An 18,345-nucleotide genomic window follows, 5' to 3' on the forward strand; every position below is an offset into this window, starting at 1 on the left:
CTCTCAGCCCCAGACTCTACTATGCTGATTTAATCAACTACACTAAAACCTGGGACCACCACTGGGCCATCACGTCCTCCAAAACACACAGACACAATGTTACTGGGCCCTGTTGGTTGGCACGGCTGCCGATGAATTGGGTGATTACGCCATTCAAAGTCTGTCGGCAAAAAGAAGGGAAGCCTTTAGTATTTAGTCTTAAAAGACGTAATTATTTTGCTGGTTCTATAGAGTGTTGTTGTTTCTCTGCATTTCAATCAGAATAGCAAAGCATTTCCACTCACAGCCTTCACCGGAGACAGACAGTTTGGTGGGATAACGCCAGTTAGCCTAGCGTAGTGAGTGGAGTAGTCTATCCATGCATCCATCCATCTATACTGTGTAGGCTAGTAGTAACTTAATGATAGCTGGTAGCTATGTCCTATATGGTGATGGTGACTTATCCTCTGTCGGCAGAATGCCAAGTGCTGCTAAGTGCAGAGTAGAGCTGAGCAGCCCCCTTGTTAAAAAGCATGCATGTATGTATGGATAACCTACAGTGCATTCGGATAGTATTCAGTCCTGTTGACTTTTTCCACATTTTGTTACGTTACAGCCTTATTACATTGTCGTCGTCGCCCCCCCCCCCCCCCCATCAATCTACACACAATACCCCATAATGACAAAGCAAAAACCATTTGCAAACATTTCTAAAAACCTGCTTTCGCTTTGTCATTATGGGGTATTGTGTGTAGATTGATGAGGAGTGGGCAATGTTATGTTATAGCCTTGTTATTACGATGTGGAAAAAGTCAAGGGGTCTGAATACTTTCTGAATGCACTGTATATACCATATATATGATATACTGTGTGTGTACACATGCGTGCTCACACATACTACTATTCAAACGTTTGGGGTCACTTAGAAATGTCCTTGTTTTTGAAAGAAAAGCACTTTTTTGTCCATTAAAATAACTTAAAATGTATCAGAAATACAAGTGTAGACATTGTTAATGTTGTAAATGGCTATTGTAGCTTGAAGCGGCAGATTTTCTATGGAATATCTACATAGGCGTACAGAGGCTAAGAAACTGAAGATCTCATACAACGCTGTCTACTGTTCCCTTCACAGAACAGTGCAAACTGTCTCTAACCAGAATAGAAAGAGGAGTGGGAGGCCCCGGTGCACAACTGAGCAAGAGGACAAGTACATTAGAGTGTCTAGTTTAAGAAGCAGATGCCTCACTAGTCCTCAACTGGCAGCTTCATTAAATAGAACTTGCAAAACACCAGTCTCAAAGTCAACAGTGAAAAGGCGACTCTGGGATGCTGGCCTTCTAGGCAGAGCTCCTCTGTCCAGTGTCTGTGTTCTTTTGCCAATGTTAATCTTTTATTTTCGTTGGCCATTCTGAGATATGGCTTTTTCTTTGCAACTCTGCCTAGAAGGCCAGCATCCCAGAGTTGCCTCTTCACTGTTGACGTTTTGCGTAACGATGTTTCGAGGGTGACTTGTCTATGTGCAGAGGGTCCCTGGTTCAAGTCCAGGTTGGGGCGAGGGGAGGTACAGAATAAATACTGTTACAAAGTCTGATTCCATATCCTACACCTCCCCTCTACCTTTTTCATGCCTCTCCTGGGGAAACGGTTAGAGGCCTCAGGAATGCTTATGTCTCCTTAATGCTCGTCGTCTGTGCAACATGAGACAGCGGATGGATTATAATCACTTACAATGTATGACATATCCTTCACATTTAGTGGTGCTATCACACTGGCCAGCTAATTCAACTATTTGGTTGATGAACAGGTGTACACCGCAATAGTGTCGCAAATATAGAGTAATCTAGGGTTTCGACATACTATATGGTTACACATATGGTTAACATATTATGGTTACCATACTATAATTTATGCAGCCTTGAAAGGCATCAACATGGCCGAACGAGAGGCTGCCAGCAATGTATAGAAATGGCTTTCTATGGGTACAAACCTTTTTCTCCGACTACAAATCGCTTTCTACCGTGATAACTTTTTTTCTATGTGTGAGAACTTCGTCTTTTTCTTGTCTTCAAATCCCTGCCAAAAGTCGGGTGACCTAAGCGCTTCCAAAAATGGAGTTGTAGGTTTGCCATACCTGTCATGTTTGCGCATATTTTTCCTATGTACAAAACTTTAAGGCAGTCATTTTCCTTAAGGCCCTCGATTTACAAATACCAATCAAAAGCTGTTTGTGGATAGTGAATTGTGTTTGTGGTAGAGGTCGACCGATTTAATCGGAATGGTCGATTTAATTAGGGCCGATTTCAAGTTTTCATAACGATCGGAAATCTAATAATAATTTTGGACACCGATTTTGCCGATATTTTTATTTGACTTATTTATTTATTTATTTGTACACCTTTATTTAACTAGGCAAGTCAGTTAAGAACACATTCTTATTTTCAATGACGGCCTAGGAACGGTGGGTTAACTGCCTTGTTCAGGGGCAGAACGACAGATTTTTACCTTGTCAGCTCGGGGATTCAATCTTGCAACCTTACGGTTGACTAGTCCAACGCTCTAACCACCTGCCTCACGAGGAGCCCGCCTGTTATGCGAATGCAGTAAGAAGCCAAGGTAAGTTGCTAGCTGGCATTAAACTTATTTTATAAAAAACAATCAATCAATCATAATCACTAGTTATAACTACACACGGTTGATGATATTACTAGTTTATCTAGCGTGTCCTGCGTTGCATATAATCGATGCAGTGCGCATTCGCGAAAAATGACTGTCGTTGCTCCAACGTGTAACTAACCATAAACATCAATGCCTTTCTTAAAATCAATACACATAAGTATATATTTTTAAACCTGCATATTTAGCTAAAAGAAATCCAGGTTAGCAGGCAATATTAACCAGGTGAAATTGTCACTTCTCTTGCGTTCATTGCACGCAGAGTCAATGTATATGCAACAGTCTGGGCCGCCTGGCTCATTGCGAACTAATTTGCCAGAATTTTACGTAATTATGACATAACATTGAAGGTTGTGCAATGTAACAGGAATATTTAGTCTTATGGATGCCACCCGTTAGATAAAATACGGAACGGTTCTGTATTTCACTGAAAGAATAAATGTTTTGTTTTCGAGATGATAGTTTCCGGATTTGACCATATTAATGACCTAAGGCTCGTATTTCTGTGTGTTATTATGTTATAATTAAGTCTATGATTTGATAGAGCAGTCTGACTGAGCGATGGTAGGCACCAGCAGGCTCGTAAGCATTCATTCAAAAAGCACTTTCGTGCGTTTTGCCAGCAGCTCTTCGCAATGCTTCAAGCATTGCGCTGTTTATGACTTCAAGCCTATCAACTCCCGAGATTAGGTTGGTGTAACCGATGTGAAATGGCTAGCTAGTTAGCGGGGTGCGCGCTAATAGCATTTCAAACGTCACTCGCTCTGAGACTTGGAGTAGTTGTTCCCCTTACTCTGCATGGGTAACGCTGCTTCGAGGGTGGCTGTTGTCGATGTGTTTCTGGTTCGAGCCCAGGTAGCTGCGAGGAGAGGGACGGAAGCTATACTGTTACACTGGCAATACTAAAGTTCCTATATAAACATCCAGTAGTCAAAGGTATATGAAATACAAATCGTATAGAGAGAAATAGTCCTAGAATTCCTATAATCACTACAACCTAATAACTACAACCTAAAACTTCTTACCTGGGAATATTGATGTCTCATGTTAAAAGGAACCACCAGCTTCCATATGTTCTAATGTTCTGAGCAAGGAACTTAAACGTTAGCTTTCTTACATGGCACATTGCACTTTTACTTTCTTCTCCAACACTTTTTTTGCATTATTTAAACCAAATTTAACATGTTTCATTATTTATTTGAGGCTAAATTGATTTTTATTGGTGTATTATATTAAGTTAAAATCAGTGTTCATTCAGTATGGTTGTAATTGTCATTATTACAAATAAATAAATAAAAATCGTCCGATTAATCGGTAGAGGCTTTTTTTAGTCCTCCAATAATCGGCATCGGCGTTGAAAAATCATAATCGGTCGACCTCTAGTTTGTGGATAGCGATTTACATTTGTGGATTGGTGATTTACATTTGAATACATTTGGCATGATATTGATCCCATACATAGAGTAGGAGTTGTGATGGTGCTTTGCTGGTGAAACTGTCAGTGATTTTATTTACAATCCAAGGCACACTTAACCAACATGGCTACCACAGCATTCTGCAGCGATTCGCCATCCCATCAGGCTTAGTTCCACTATCATTTGTTTTTCAACAGGACAATGACCCAACACACCTCCAGGCTGTGTAAGGGCTATTTGATCAAGGAGGAGAGTGATGGAGTGCTGCATCAGATGTCCTGGCCTCCACAGTCACCCTACCTCAACCTAATTGAGATGGTTTGGGATGAGTTGGACCACAGAGTTAACTTCTTATGGCTGCAATCTGGTTACCGGGATGATATGACAACAGCCAGTGAAAGTGCAGGGCGCCAAATTCAAACAACAGAAATCTCATAATTAAAATTCCTCAGACATACATGTGTCTTATATCATTTTAAAGGTAATCTTGTTGTTAATCCCACCACAGTGTCCGGTTTCAAATATGCTTTTCAGCGAAAGCACTACAAACAATTATGTTAGGTCACCACCAAACCACAATAAGCACAGCCATTTTTCCAGCGAAAGAAAGCTTTCACAGAAATAGAGATAAAATGAATCACTAACGTTTGATTATCTTCATCAGATGACACTCATAGGACTTTATGTTACACAATACATGCATGGTTTGTTTGATAAAGTTAATATTTATACAAAATATCTGAGTTTACATTGGCGCGTTACATTCACTAGTTCCAAAAACATCAAGTGATTTTGCATAGCCACATCGTTTCAACAGAAATACTCATAATAAATGTAGATGATAATACAAGTTATACACATGGAATTATAGATATACCTCTCCTTAATGCAACCGCTGTGTCAGATTTCAAAAAAACTTTACGGGAAAACAAACCATGCAATAATCTGAGACGGCGCTCAGAACAATAGCCAAATTAGCCTCCATGTTGGAGTCAACAGATATGAAATTACATCATAAATATTCCCTTACCTTTAATTATCTTCATCAGAATGCAGTGCCAAGAATCCTAGTTCCACAATAAATTGTTGTTTTGCTCGATAATGTCCATTACTTATGTCCAATTAGCTAATTTTGCTAGCATGTGTAGTACACGTGTCCAAACGCAGATGCAGGCAAACGTCGGACGAAAACTTCAAAAAGTTATATTACAAGTCGAATAAACTGGTCAAACTTAGTAGAGAATCAATCTTCAGGATGTTGTTATCATCTATATCCAATAACGTTCCTACCGGAGCATTCTTTTCAGTCTCTATAAGTAATGAAACGCATGGCGATATCATTAGGAAAGTGCGTGACCAAGAACTGGCACTCTGCCAGAACACTGACTCAAACACCTCCCATCCGGTCCCACAACACAGCATAAGCTTCATTCCACGTTCTACTGACTGATGACATCTAGTGGAAGGCGTAGGAAGTGCAAACAGATCCATATATTACAGGGAATTGAATAGGCTATGACTTTAACATTGACCACTCTCAGAATTCTCACTTCCTGTTTGGATTTTTTTTCAGGTTTTTGCCTGCCATATGAGTTCTGTTATACTCACATACATAATTCAAACCGTTTTAGAAACTTCAGAGTGTTTTCTATCCAATACTAATATTAATATGCATATATTAGTAACTGGGACTGAGGAGCAGGCTGTTTACTCTGGACACCTTTCATCCAAGCTACTCAATACTGCCCCTGCAGCCATAAGAAGTTAAGGAAAAGCAGCCAACAAGTGCTCAGCATATGTGGGAACTCATTCAAGACTGTTGGAAAAGCATTCCAGGTGAAGCTGGTTGAAAGAATAACAAGAGTGTGCAAAGCTGTCATCAAGCCAAAGGGTGGCTACTTTGAAGAATCTGAAATCTAATATATACTGTGATTTGTTTAACACTTTTTTAGGGGGTTACTACATGATCGGTTTGTAGAAAATAGTTAAAAAATAAAAACCCTTCAATGAGTTGCTCCTCAATGCAGCTCCAGTCAGAGGAGAGGGAGGAGAATGACGCTGTTATAGAAAATCCTAAGAGGGTGTAAATGGTTCATTCTGGTGTCACAGTTTTATGTTCAAATCTTCAATGATCAAGGTCAGAATCTTTAAAAGGAAGGCTAATCATAGATCTGTGCTTAGTGGCCGCTTCTGTCTGTTGTATTGACTAATATAAGGCCATTGTAACATGGGGAGTAGTTGATATGAGTCTTTATATAACAGAATGGTGTATGATGCATCCCAGATTAGGGCTGGCACAATTACCGTGTAATTGTGTTACCAACGATTATGGATGAATACTGTCTTGAAAATAAAATCAGTCATAAGTCATCGTTTAAAAAATATATTTAACAGCTGACTGAAGACTGGACGGCCGGGCATTTGTGCGGTTGAGTTAGTTTCCGAGGTAACATGGACTCTTTACAACATGATGAAACTGAAACAAGCAAGGTGTTGTAGCAAATTAGTCTTTGGTCGCCTAGGCAACGCCGCCTCTCCCTGCAGCACAACACGCAGTCAGGAGCGGAGGAGAGGAAAATGTGCGTCTTTTAAAATTATAACTATTATAACGGTGACCTCGGTCATTTCGCTGACCAATAACCGTCATCCAAAATTTCATGACTATCACAGCCGTAGCCCAGATGGCGATGTGCTGTGACAGGAGCTGTGTGGGTGGTAGTTGTGATTGAGTGAGTCTCTGGGTGTGACTGTGGAGGGATGGTACTCATTGTACACTGATGGCTGTGGTGTATACACACTCAAATGCACAAAACAGGCCACTTCTTTATAGCCATCTCTTTCTCGCTCTCTGACCTTCTATCCCTCCGTAGGAACATGTTTTGATTGCCTCTCCACAGCGGGGGGGGGGGGGGGGGGGGGGGGGGGGGGGGGCGCACATATGTGCCCTCTGACCTACAGCAGGATGAGGACCATCAGAAGCCTCATTGTCAGATTGGTCTGTTTTCCCCTCATCACCTGTTACCATGGTACCCAGGGAGGAAATGCAGAGTGATGAATGCCAGGGGGAGGGAGTGAGGAGAAGAGATGTGATAAGAGGGATAGAGTTGAAGAGAGAATGGTGGAGTGGAGGGATGGAGAGGAAGGGTAGAAAATCTATGTATGGGAATGCCAGGAATAGATGAGGGAGGAGGGTAAGTGGTCATGTGCTGGAATGCCGGGAACTGCTCTTATCTGATCTGGACTGGGTGAAGGAGGGATGAATGAATAAATCAAATGAATAAATGACTTGGAAAGAGGGAGTGTGGGAGAGGGCTGTCTATTATTCCCTCTCTTTTCAGAAAGGAGGAGTGCAGATTAAGGAGAGAACAGTATTTGTCCTCCTGCTCTATTCATGGACAGCTCACTCTTTCTCTGGAACGCGTGAGAGCGGAAGGAGAGGGACGGCCCATGGACAATAAGGTTAAGGAACGAGAGCAAAAATGATTGGAAAATGGAAATGGTTGATGGAATGGGAGGGAGAAAGAAACGGTGCTGAAGGGTTTGGGTGATAGAGAGAGGAAAATTAGTGACCGAGAGATGCAGCTGTAGGGTACGGGTGATGAGGAGAAAGAGGAGGGATGGACAGATGAAATGGAGGAGGGGATGCAAAGGGATGTTATGTGATGGATGGAGAGAGAAAGGCAGAGAATGGGTGATGGAGAAAGGGCTGACAGTGTTTGACACTGTTTGGGCTGCAGGCTGGAATAGAGGTTTATATAACTCACAAAAAATGTCTGAGTAAGAGAGTGGCTTTCTTTTTAAAAGGTGTATTGGCCTTTAAAGATGCAGTCCGCAAGTTCTCCGTCCCCTGTGGCAACGAGAGACCACAAACACAGCTGACCCAAAAACAAAACACTACAAAGCTTTTTAGACACTACTAATTGAACCCGATTTGTCTTCTTGGGTTTTACAGGCAGGTACACTCCTCAGTCCTCCAGTAATGTCAGTAGACATTTTCTAAACGAAAATCAAACCTGCTATGTACTGTGCCTTTTAACGTAGCAGTAATGTGGCTCATTAGTATCTAAATCCAGTAAGCTCTCTCTGTCAGAGCGGGTGGTCTCAGCTGTAACTCAGACCCCGTGGTCTTAAACCATGTGTCGGTGTGTGTTCGCGTGTGCCTGTGTGTGAGCCCCAGCACCATGTGATTGCGGTCTGTATGTTAGTGCTCAGTTAGTATGTGAAGTGTGAGCTGTCACCATCACCAGAGTGACGTTGGGGTCGCAGGTAGCCTAGTGGTTAGAGCGTTGGGCCAGTAACCGAAAGGTTGGTGGATCGAATCCCTGAGCTGACAAGGTTGAAATCGGTTAGCCCACTGTTCCTGGGCCTTCATTGTAAATAAGAATTTGTTCTTAACTGACTTGCTTAGTTAAATAAAGGTATTTTTTTTTAAAATAATAATAATTCGGGCACAGTAAGACCAGTCACCTGACCTGACCACTGAGCTATAGTACAGAGGGATAATCACACTGCTAATGACAGCTTTAGGAAGTGAGCTGCTGTGTGTTTGTGTAGGGGTCTCTCTGGCAGGGACAGTGCTCGGTCGGACAGAGGATGCAGGTTCTCACATTCTAAACACTCCAATCCCTTTGACTCCCTAATCCACAGGGAATCAGCCATTATTTTCTCTTTCACTCCTTCATGTTCTTCTTTAAGCCAGATACATTATACAGAGTTTTTGCAGAATTGGCAAACTGGCTTTCCTACTGTCACCCTAATCTTCAATGCATGCACACACACACTGCTCCCTGAGACCCACTTGTACAGCTTATTTTTCTCTGTATCTGTGGCCAGAAGCCCCACCCTACCTCTTATAGGAACTGCTTCACCGTATGGATGGTGCCAGGGTTCCTCCAGACGTGATGCTTGGCATTCAGTCCAAATATTTTAATCAGACCAGAGAATCTTGTTTCTCATGGTCTGAGAGTCCTTTAGGTGCCTTTTGGCAATCTCCAAGTGGTCTGTCATGTGTCTTTTACTGAGTGGCTTCCGTCTGGCCCCTCTACCATAAAGGCCTGATTGGTGGAGTGCTGATGAGATGGAAGAACCTTCCAGGAGGACAACCATTTCCACAGAGGAACTCTGACGCTCTGTCAGAGTGACCATCGGGTTCTTGGTCACCTCCCTGACCAAGGCCCTTCTCTTCCGATTACTTAGTTTGGCTGGGTGGCCAGCTCTAGGAAGAGTCTTCGTGGTTCCAAACTTCTTCTATTTAAGAACGATGGAGGCCACTGTGTTCTTGGGGACCTAAAATACTGCAGAATATTTTTGCTATCCTTCCCCAAATCTGTGCCTCGACACAATCCTGTCTCGGAGCTCTACGGACATTTCCTTCGACCTCGTGGCTTGGTTTTTGCTCTGACATGCACTGTCAACTGTGGGACGTTATATAGACAGGTGTGTGTGCCTTTCTAAATCATGTCCAATCAATTGATTTTACAAATGGTGGACTCCATTCAAGTTGTAGAAACATCTCAAGGATGATCAATGGAAACAGTATTCACCTGATCTCAATTTTGAGTCATAGTAAAGGGTCTGAATGCTTATGTTTTTTTTTGTTATTTCTTTATACATTTGCAAAGATTTCTACAAACCTGTTTTTATTTTGTCATTATGGGGTATTGTTTGTAGATTGAGGGGGGGAATTATTTAATACATTTTTGAATAAGGCTGTAATGTAACAAAACATTTGGAAAACGGGAAGGTGTCTGAATACTTTCCAAACACACGGTGTCTATACACTACCTTTCAAAAGTTTGGGTCTCCTTGTTTTCCATGAAAACATACATCAAATGAGTTGCAAAATGAATAGGAAACGTTGACAATAATGATTTTTTTAAATTGAAATAATAATTGTTCTTTGCTTTCGTCAAAGAATTCTCCACTTGCAGCAATTACAGCCTTGCAGACCTTTGGCATTCTAGTTATCAATTTGTTGAGGTAATGTGAAGAGATTTCCCCCCATGCTTCCTGAAGCAACTCCCACAAGTTGGATTGGCTTGATGTGTACTTCTTACATACCATACGGTCAAGCTGCTCTCACAACAGCTCAATAGGGTTGAGATCTGGTGACTGTGCTGGCCACTCCATTAAAAACAGAATACCAGCTGACTGCTTCTTCCCTAAATAATTATTGCATAGTTTGGTGCTGTGTTTTGGGTCATTGTCCTGTTGTAGGAGGAAGTAGGCTTCAAATAAGCGCCGTCCACAGGGTATTGCATGGCATTGCAAAATGGAGTGATAGCCTTCCTTCTTCAAGCCATAACATAATTTTCTGGAATTTTCCAAGCTGTTTAAAGGCAGTGCTACCAAATACTAATTGAGTGTATGTAAACTTCTGACCCACTGGGAATGTGATGAAAGAAATAAAAGCTGAAATAAATCACTCTCTGCTATTATTCTGACATTTCACATTCTTAAAATAAAGTGGTGATCCTAACTGACCTAAGACAGGGTGTTTTTACTTGGATTAAATGTCAGGAATTGTGAAAAACTGAGTTTAAATGTATTTGATTAAGGTGCATGTAAACTTTAGACTTCAACTGTATGTACAAACACAGTGGGAAGAAAAAGTATGTGAACCCTTTGGAAATATCTGGATTTCTGCATAAATTGGTCATAAAATTTGATCTGATCTACATCTAGGTCACAACAATAGACAAACACAGTCTGCTTAAACTACAAACGATTATACGTTTTCATGTCTTTATTGAACACACCGTGTAAACATTCACAGTGCAGGGTGGAAAAAGTATGTGAACCCTTTTTAATTTAACTAGTTGACCCTACTTTGGCAGCAACAACCTCAACCAAACGTTTTCTGTAGTTGCGGATCAGACCTGCACAATGGTCAGGAGGAATTTTGGACCATTCCTCGTTACATAACTGTTTCAGTTCAGGAATTTTCTTGGGATGTCTGGTGTGAACTGCTTTCTTGAGGTCATGCCACAGCATCTAAATCGGGTTGAGGTCAGGACTCTGACTGGGCCACTCCAGAAGGTGTATTCTCTTCTGTTGAAGCCATTCTGTTTTTGATTTACTTCCGTGCTTTGGGTTGTTGTCCTGTTGCATCAACCAACTTCTGTTGAGCTTCAATTGGCGGACAGATAGCCTAACATTCTCCTGCAAAATGTCTTGATAAAGACATTTATCTTAGGGCGGCAGGTGGTTAGTGTTCGGCCAGTAACCGAAAGGTTGCTAGATCGAATCCTAGAGCTGACAAGGTCGTTCTGTCATTCTGCCCCTGAACATGACAGTTAACCCACTGTTCCCAGGCCGTCATTGTAAATAAGAAATTGTTCTTAACTGACTTGCCTAGTTAGGTTAAATAAATAAATAAATAAGTTTAAACTGGGACATTTTAAACTTTCAGGAATTATGTACCGATCCTTGCGACATGGAGCTGTGTATTATCATGCTGAAACATGAGGTTATGGTGGCGGATGAATGGCACAATAATGGGCCTCAGGATCTCGTCACAGTATCTCTGTGCATTCAAATTGCCATCAGTAAAATGCAATTGCGTTCGTTGTTCATAGCTTTTGACTTCCCATATCATAACCCCACCACCACCATGGGACACTGTTCACAACATTGACATCAGCAAACCGCTAGCTCACAGAACGCCATACACGTTGTCTGCCATCTGCCCGGTACAGTTGAAACCGGGATTAATCCGTGAAGAGCACACTTCTCTAGCGTGCCAGTGCCCATCGAAGGTGAGCATTTTCCCACTGAAGTCGGTTACGACGTCGAACTGCAGTCAGGTCAAGACCCTGGTGAGGATGACTAGCACACAGATGAGCTTCCCTGAGACGATTTCTGACAGTTTGTGTAGAAATTCTTTGGTTGTGCAAACCCACACTTTCATCAGCTGTCCGGGTGGCTGGTCTCAGACAATCCCGCAGGTGAAGAAACCAGATGTGGAGGTCCTGGGCTGGCGTGGTTACACGTGGTCTGCGGTTGTGAGGCCAGTTGGATGTAATGCCAAATCCTCTAATTTGACGTTGGAGGTGGCTTATGGTAGAGAAATGAACATTCAATTATCTGGTGGACATTCCTGCACTCAGCATGCCAATTGCACACTCCCTAAACTTGAGACATCTGTGGCATTGTGTTGTGACAAAACTGCACAATTTTATAGAGGCCTTTTATTGTCCCCCAGCACAAGGTGCACCTGTGTAAGGATCATGCTGTTTAATAAGCTTCTTGATATGCCACACCTGTCAGGTGGGTGGATTACCTTGGCAAAGGAGAAATGCTCACTAACAGGGATGTAAACAAATTTGTGCCCAAAAATGAAATCTTTTATTTCAGCTCATGAAACATGGGAACAACACTTGTTGCGTTTTATATTTTTGTTCACAGAATAATCATCTGTCATTGCTTTTGATGTTTTTGCCAAGTTAGTTGTGCAATTTTACATCTAAGTTGTTTGGTGCAATATTTCTCAATAAAAAAAAATTGAATGAAAAGGAGTTGACTCTAGTTCAATGACAACAAAGAATTTATTGAATCCCTACCATTGACCAATCACCGACGAAGGGGTGTAGACTTCGGCCCTGAACTTCAGCTTGCCTCCGGGAAAAATGTGTGCCCAAACAGCCGAAAAAAAACCTTACCCAAGTCTAAAACAAACAAAACGTCACAAAATGTCTTAATATATACAAACTCTTACGAACTGTTTCGGATGGGAAGCAAGCAGACGCCTTTACAACTACCTGGGGAGGAGGGAGAGCAGATGACTGAAGGTTTATAAGAAGGGAAATTCAACAGGGAGCGAGGGAACAGAGAGCGAGGGAGAGCTATCTTTCTCTGTCTTGAACTTAGACATATTTCATGTTAGATTTTCTATCTTGTGTCTTCTGTATATGTCACGTCCATGTAACAATAAAGATGTCTTAAAATAAAGGGATTTATAATTTTGGGGTAAACCGGTTTCAGAATACTCAACTCATCATAATCCCCTTTTTAGAGCTGGAATGGAACAAAAGCCTGCACACCCTGTAGCGCTCTCCTGGACCGGGGTCAGGGGTGGCCACCCCTGCTCTAAAGTGTTCCCCACCATCCCTTATCCAAAGGGTTGTGCAATCACCCAAGGCTTGTTTTAGGGGCCTTGGCTTTTGAAGTGCTCTTTGACTGTAACAGCAGAACAAAAAAGTGCCACACAAATAAAACCCAACTCGACATGAATAGAGGTTTGATCGCCATTCTTATCCACCTCCTTTGACGGCACAATCAAACCACTTAATGTCAATGTTCTCTGGCAAGTCAGCCTCTCAGACCCCATTAGACTCACTGGGCCATGTCAGATGGAGGAAAATGTATCACTGGAGGAGAGGGAGAGAGAGGGAAAGGGGGCCAGCCACCATGCAAGCACAAACTCACAGGGGTAAAGGAGACCACCACAGTACACACACACACACACAAAGTGGTAAAGGGAGAAACTGGTCACACACACAGCATGAGAACACACTCATGCAGAAATAGGCCACTCAGCTGGCCGGTGTAACACAGTCGTGCAGAACGAGCTGTGCTGGATACTGCTGCCCCAGGCTCCTGTTAGGCCATGGCACTCAATAGGAATGGAGAGTGTGTGCGTGGATGCATTTGTGTGTGTGCACAGTATATCACAGTGAAGGCCTTTCAAAGTGAGGCATTGCTTCATTCAGCTGCTCTGATAGGTGGAGCAGGATAAGGCCAGCTGAACCCTCTGACACACACGCACACAAATGCTTATGTTTATACACACACTCACCATCTAGGGGTGTCTGTGGTGCCAACATGCTCAGCTGTGAGCTTCGACCGTAAACCCAAGCTCACACGCTCTAACTCTCTCACAAACACACACACACACACACACACTGGCATTTACGCATGAACAAGAGCTCACCATATGACATATCGACTGTTTCTGTGTGTGGTTCAGTCATTGAGGTTGTTGTGATGGTGTGTGCTGTTACTGTCTTAAAAAAAATGTCTGGGAACTCATGCGTCGCTGCACCCATTTGCGGGTGGGACTTTTTTTCTGGCGTAAAGATCTTGAGCGCACCAATCGAGAACGATCAAAACAGACTCCAAATAGAGCAGGGAGGCCAACACACACACACACGGGTGAGAAGTGCTCTAAGTGCAGTGTTTTATTCCTCTAAGTTTGTCTCGATTCATTACCGTCACATACTGCCTGAGCAATACTCATCGCTTCACAACCCACTAGCCTGAACAACTGGCCTCCTTTAGGCAACACAGTTACAATGGACAAGGATTGGTATGAAATATGTAAATGTGATAAGTATTCAGACCCTTTACTCAGTACTTTGAAGCACCTTTTGGCAGTGATTACAGCTTGGCACACCTGTATTTGTTCTCTGCAGATGCTCTCAAGCTCTGTCAGGTTGGAAGGGGAGCGTCGCTGCTCAGCTATTTTCAGGTCTCCAGAGATGTTCGAGTCCAGGCTCTGGCTGCGCCAATCAAGGACATTCAGAGACTTGTCCCGAAGCCACTCCTGCGTTGTCTTGGCTGTGTGCTTAGGGTCGTTGTCCTGTTGGAAGGTGAACCTTCGCCTTGTGTGTTGGCCAAAGAGCTCAATCTTGGTTTTATCAGAGCAGAGAATTTTGTTTCTCATGGTCTAAGAGTCTTTAGGTGCCTTTTGGCAAATTCCAAGCGGGCTGTCGTGCCATTTACTGAGGAGTGGCTTCTGTCTGGGCACTACCATAAAGGCCTGATTGGTGGAGTCCTGCGGAGGTGGTGGTCTTTCTGAAATGTTCTCCCATTTCCACAGAGGAACTCTGAAGCTCTATCAGAGTGACCATCGGGTTCTTGGTCACCTCCCTGACCAAGACCCTTCTCCCCCGATTGCTCAGATTGGCCGGGCGGCCAGCTCTAGGAAGAGTCCTGGTGGTTCTGAACTTCTTCCATTCAAGAATGATGGAGGCCACGGTGTTCTTGGGGACCTTCAATGCTGCAGACATTTTTTGTACCCTTCCCCAGACCTGTGCCTCGACACAATCCTGTCTCGGAGCTCTACGGACAGTTCCTTCAACCTCATGGCTTGGTTTTTGCTCTGACATGCGCTGTCAACTGTGGGACGTCATATAGACAGGTGTGTGTGTGCCTTTCCAAATCATGTCCAATCAATTGATTTTACAAATGGTGGACTCCGAATGCACCTGAGCTCAATTTCGTAACGTAACAAATGTGGAAAGAGAATGATGGGGACAGTGTTCTTATGCTTCCCTGTATTTTTCTTCTCTGTTATTGAGATGTCTCTCACTCTCTCTGTTATCCGGCAAGTCACTGTTTACTCTCACTCTGCGCGCATGCACATACACACCCCCTCACCAGGATTACCGTCATGATAATGTAGCACTGGACCGGCAGCATTTTAACCATTCACATTTGCATTTGAGAAAGTTAGCGGACCCATATGCATTGGGGCTTCCACCCACGGTACTCAGAATGACAGAAAATCTAATTTGGATGATGGTAATTCATCTTAACAGAACATGCAAGTCGAGAATGCAACGATGTGTGTCCTTACTGCGGACTTTGAAGATGCTAGAATAACTGTCCGCATTTTACATTTCGTCAGCCAACAAGATGAGTAACCACAAAATCACTAGCCTATGCACAGTGGCGCTCGGTGCCATTTAAGATGAGGGAGGATGAGCAGGGCCTTATTTCTATTACAGGATGTTGGATGACTGTGTAAATCATATTCCATTCACCCAGTTCAATGTAACATCCATAGGTTTAGGCTACTACATGATACGCAAATGTCCCCTATTCCCATCATGAGGTTGCTACAACCTAGCCAATGAATGAAAGTTTACAACGTAGGTGCACAGGTCAAGAAAATGTATTAGAGTAATCAAAGTGACACAGTATTACATTCAATACCGCCTATCACACTATTGCCTGCATCTAGTTGATATAGGGTTTAATTATTAGTCCAACAGTTGCAAATGAGAGCTTCTATTGGACAAATTCAGGTACACTAGTGGACACCTGCTCGTTGGACATCTCATTACAAAATCATGGTTATTTTATTGAGTTCTCCTCTTTGCTGCTATATCAGCCTCTTCTGGGAAGTTTTCCACTAGATGTTGGAACATTGCTACGGGGACTTGCTTCCATTCAGCCACGAGCATTAGTGAGGTCGGGCACTGATGCTGGGCCTGGCTCGCAGTCGGCATTCCAATTCATCCCAAATGTGTTCAATTGAGTTGTGGTCAGTGCTCTGTGCAGACCAGTCAAGTTGGACCTTGCTTTGTGCATGGGGACATCGCTGAAACAGGAAAGGACCTTCCCCAAACTGTTGCCGCAAAGTTGGAAGCACAGAATCGTCTAGAATGTCATCGTATGCTGTAGCGATAAGATTTCGCTTCGCTGGAACTAAGGGGCATAGCCCGAACCATGATAAACAGCCCCAGACCATTATTCCTCCTCCACCAAACTTTTAAAGTTGGCACTATGCATTCGAGCAGGTAGCGTTCTCCTGGCATCTGCCAAACCCAGATTTGTATGCAGGGTGATCTTAGGCTTGTGTGCGGCTGCTCGGCCATGGAAACCCATTTCAGCTCCTGATGAACAGTTATTGTGCTGACATTGCTTCCAGAGGCAGTTTGGAACTCGGTACTGAGTATTGCAACCGAGGACACATGATTTTTACGCGCTTCAGCACTCGGCGGTCCCATTCTGTGAGCTTCTGTGGCCTACCACTTCGCGGCTAAGCCGTTGTTACTTTTAGACGTTTCCACTTCACAATAACAGCACTTACAGTTGACCGGGGCAGCTCTAGCAGGGCAGACATTTGACGAACTGACTTGTTGGAAAGGCGGCATCCTATGACGGTGGCGATTGCATGGCTGTGTGCTCTATTTTTATACACCTGTCAGCGGCAGGTGTGACTGATATAGCCAAAAGGCTAGGGGAAGCTAATAATCCTCTGTGGTAAAATCATGCTTTAGTAGCATATTTTGAATGGTTTTATTTATTTGTAGACAGGAGTAGGCTAATTAGGCTAAATCATTTTGGCAATTTAATTCAATTTACTTATGGAAAGCTTAGCTTTCCCTAGCCTTATGGATGTGCCACCTATGTCAATCTACTATCCCCCATTGTAGAAATGTTGACCTTCTATTGGTCAGCGGGTCAAGGAAAAAATATCCCAAACAGACTCTGGGACAGTTGTGGGACGATAGATCCCAAATTCATACAACCAGTAGGCTACATAAAAACACATTAAAAAGCTATGAATCTGATGCAACAGATCAGAATGTTTAGCTTAATGTTAATAAACTATTTGTTAACATTATTAGGCAGTATGCTACGCGTTAATGTGCCTTTTGGTTACTGGACACTGAAGGAAAGTTGATAACCAATAGAAGCTGAGAGAGCTGAGAGAGAGAGGCTACTGGTTTCAATGGCATATGAAGTCTTTATAAAATAATTGCCTCCATGGATATGGTCAGACTTTGCCTAGGCTACTTTGAAGCAACGTAAAACATGCCTCATAATGTGTAGTAAAACATTCAGGTTTCAAACAATTAAGTAGCTATGGTATATGTTTTCAAAATTCATACTGCCTCCAGCTCAATGCAAATTGGTGTGTGACGTACTGAAGAAGCCTTCCTTCCATTGCCTATGCGTTTGAATGACGAATGGGAAGCGCGCTTCATTTAGGCTACCAGTTGAGAAATAGGCCTAGAAATCGTAGCTCTTTTTTAATCGTGGCCGTCCAAACTTTTTTTAACACACGATTGCATTTCGAATTGTTGCGCAGTGATTGGGCTTATAAAAGCGCTGTCTGACAGATAGTCAACTCAAAGGCTCTGGATCTGTATGCTGTGCGTTTGTGATAGATACGATACATAACGAATATATACATTTGAATGACGAATGGGAAGCGCGCTTCAATTACCAGTTGAGAAATTAAATTTTGAGCCCCTTAAAAAAAAATAGTGTCCAGAAAAACTATTTTTAACACACGGTTGCATTAAGATTTTTTGCGCACTGATTTGGCTTCTCCCCAGACAAATTTAATGTTTTTCTAATAGCCGGCATCCGGCTAATGGAAACCCTAACACACAAACACGCGCATGCTCTTATTGTACAAATTGCACACACAGACAGACAGATGTTGTTTTGACAAGCCCTCTGTGTGTATCTGTGTGTTAGATGTATGAAATCTTATGAGGTGACATTTAGACCGTTTAAAGCCCTCACACTGATCTCCTGA

General features: G+C 42.8%; 1 protein-coding gene across 2 annotated transcripts in view; it reads left to right on the plus strand.

Annotated features, from left to right (window-relative positions):
* The window catches only part of LOC129812659 (frizzled-3-like), a 32,983-nt gene that overhangs the window by 5,194 nt on the left and 9,444 nt on the right, over window positions 1-18,345 (plus strand). The window lies entirely within an intron of this gene.

This window comes from Salvelinus fontinalis, chromosome 16 (assembly GCF_029448725.1).
Source record: "Salvelinus fontinalis isolate EN_2023a chromosome 16, ASM2944872v1, whole genome shotgun sequence".
In the NCBI taxonomy this organism is placed as follows: Eukaryota; Metazoa; Chordata; class Actinopteri; order Salmoniformes; family Salmonidae; genus Salvelinus; species Salvelinus fontinalis.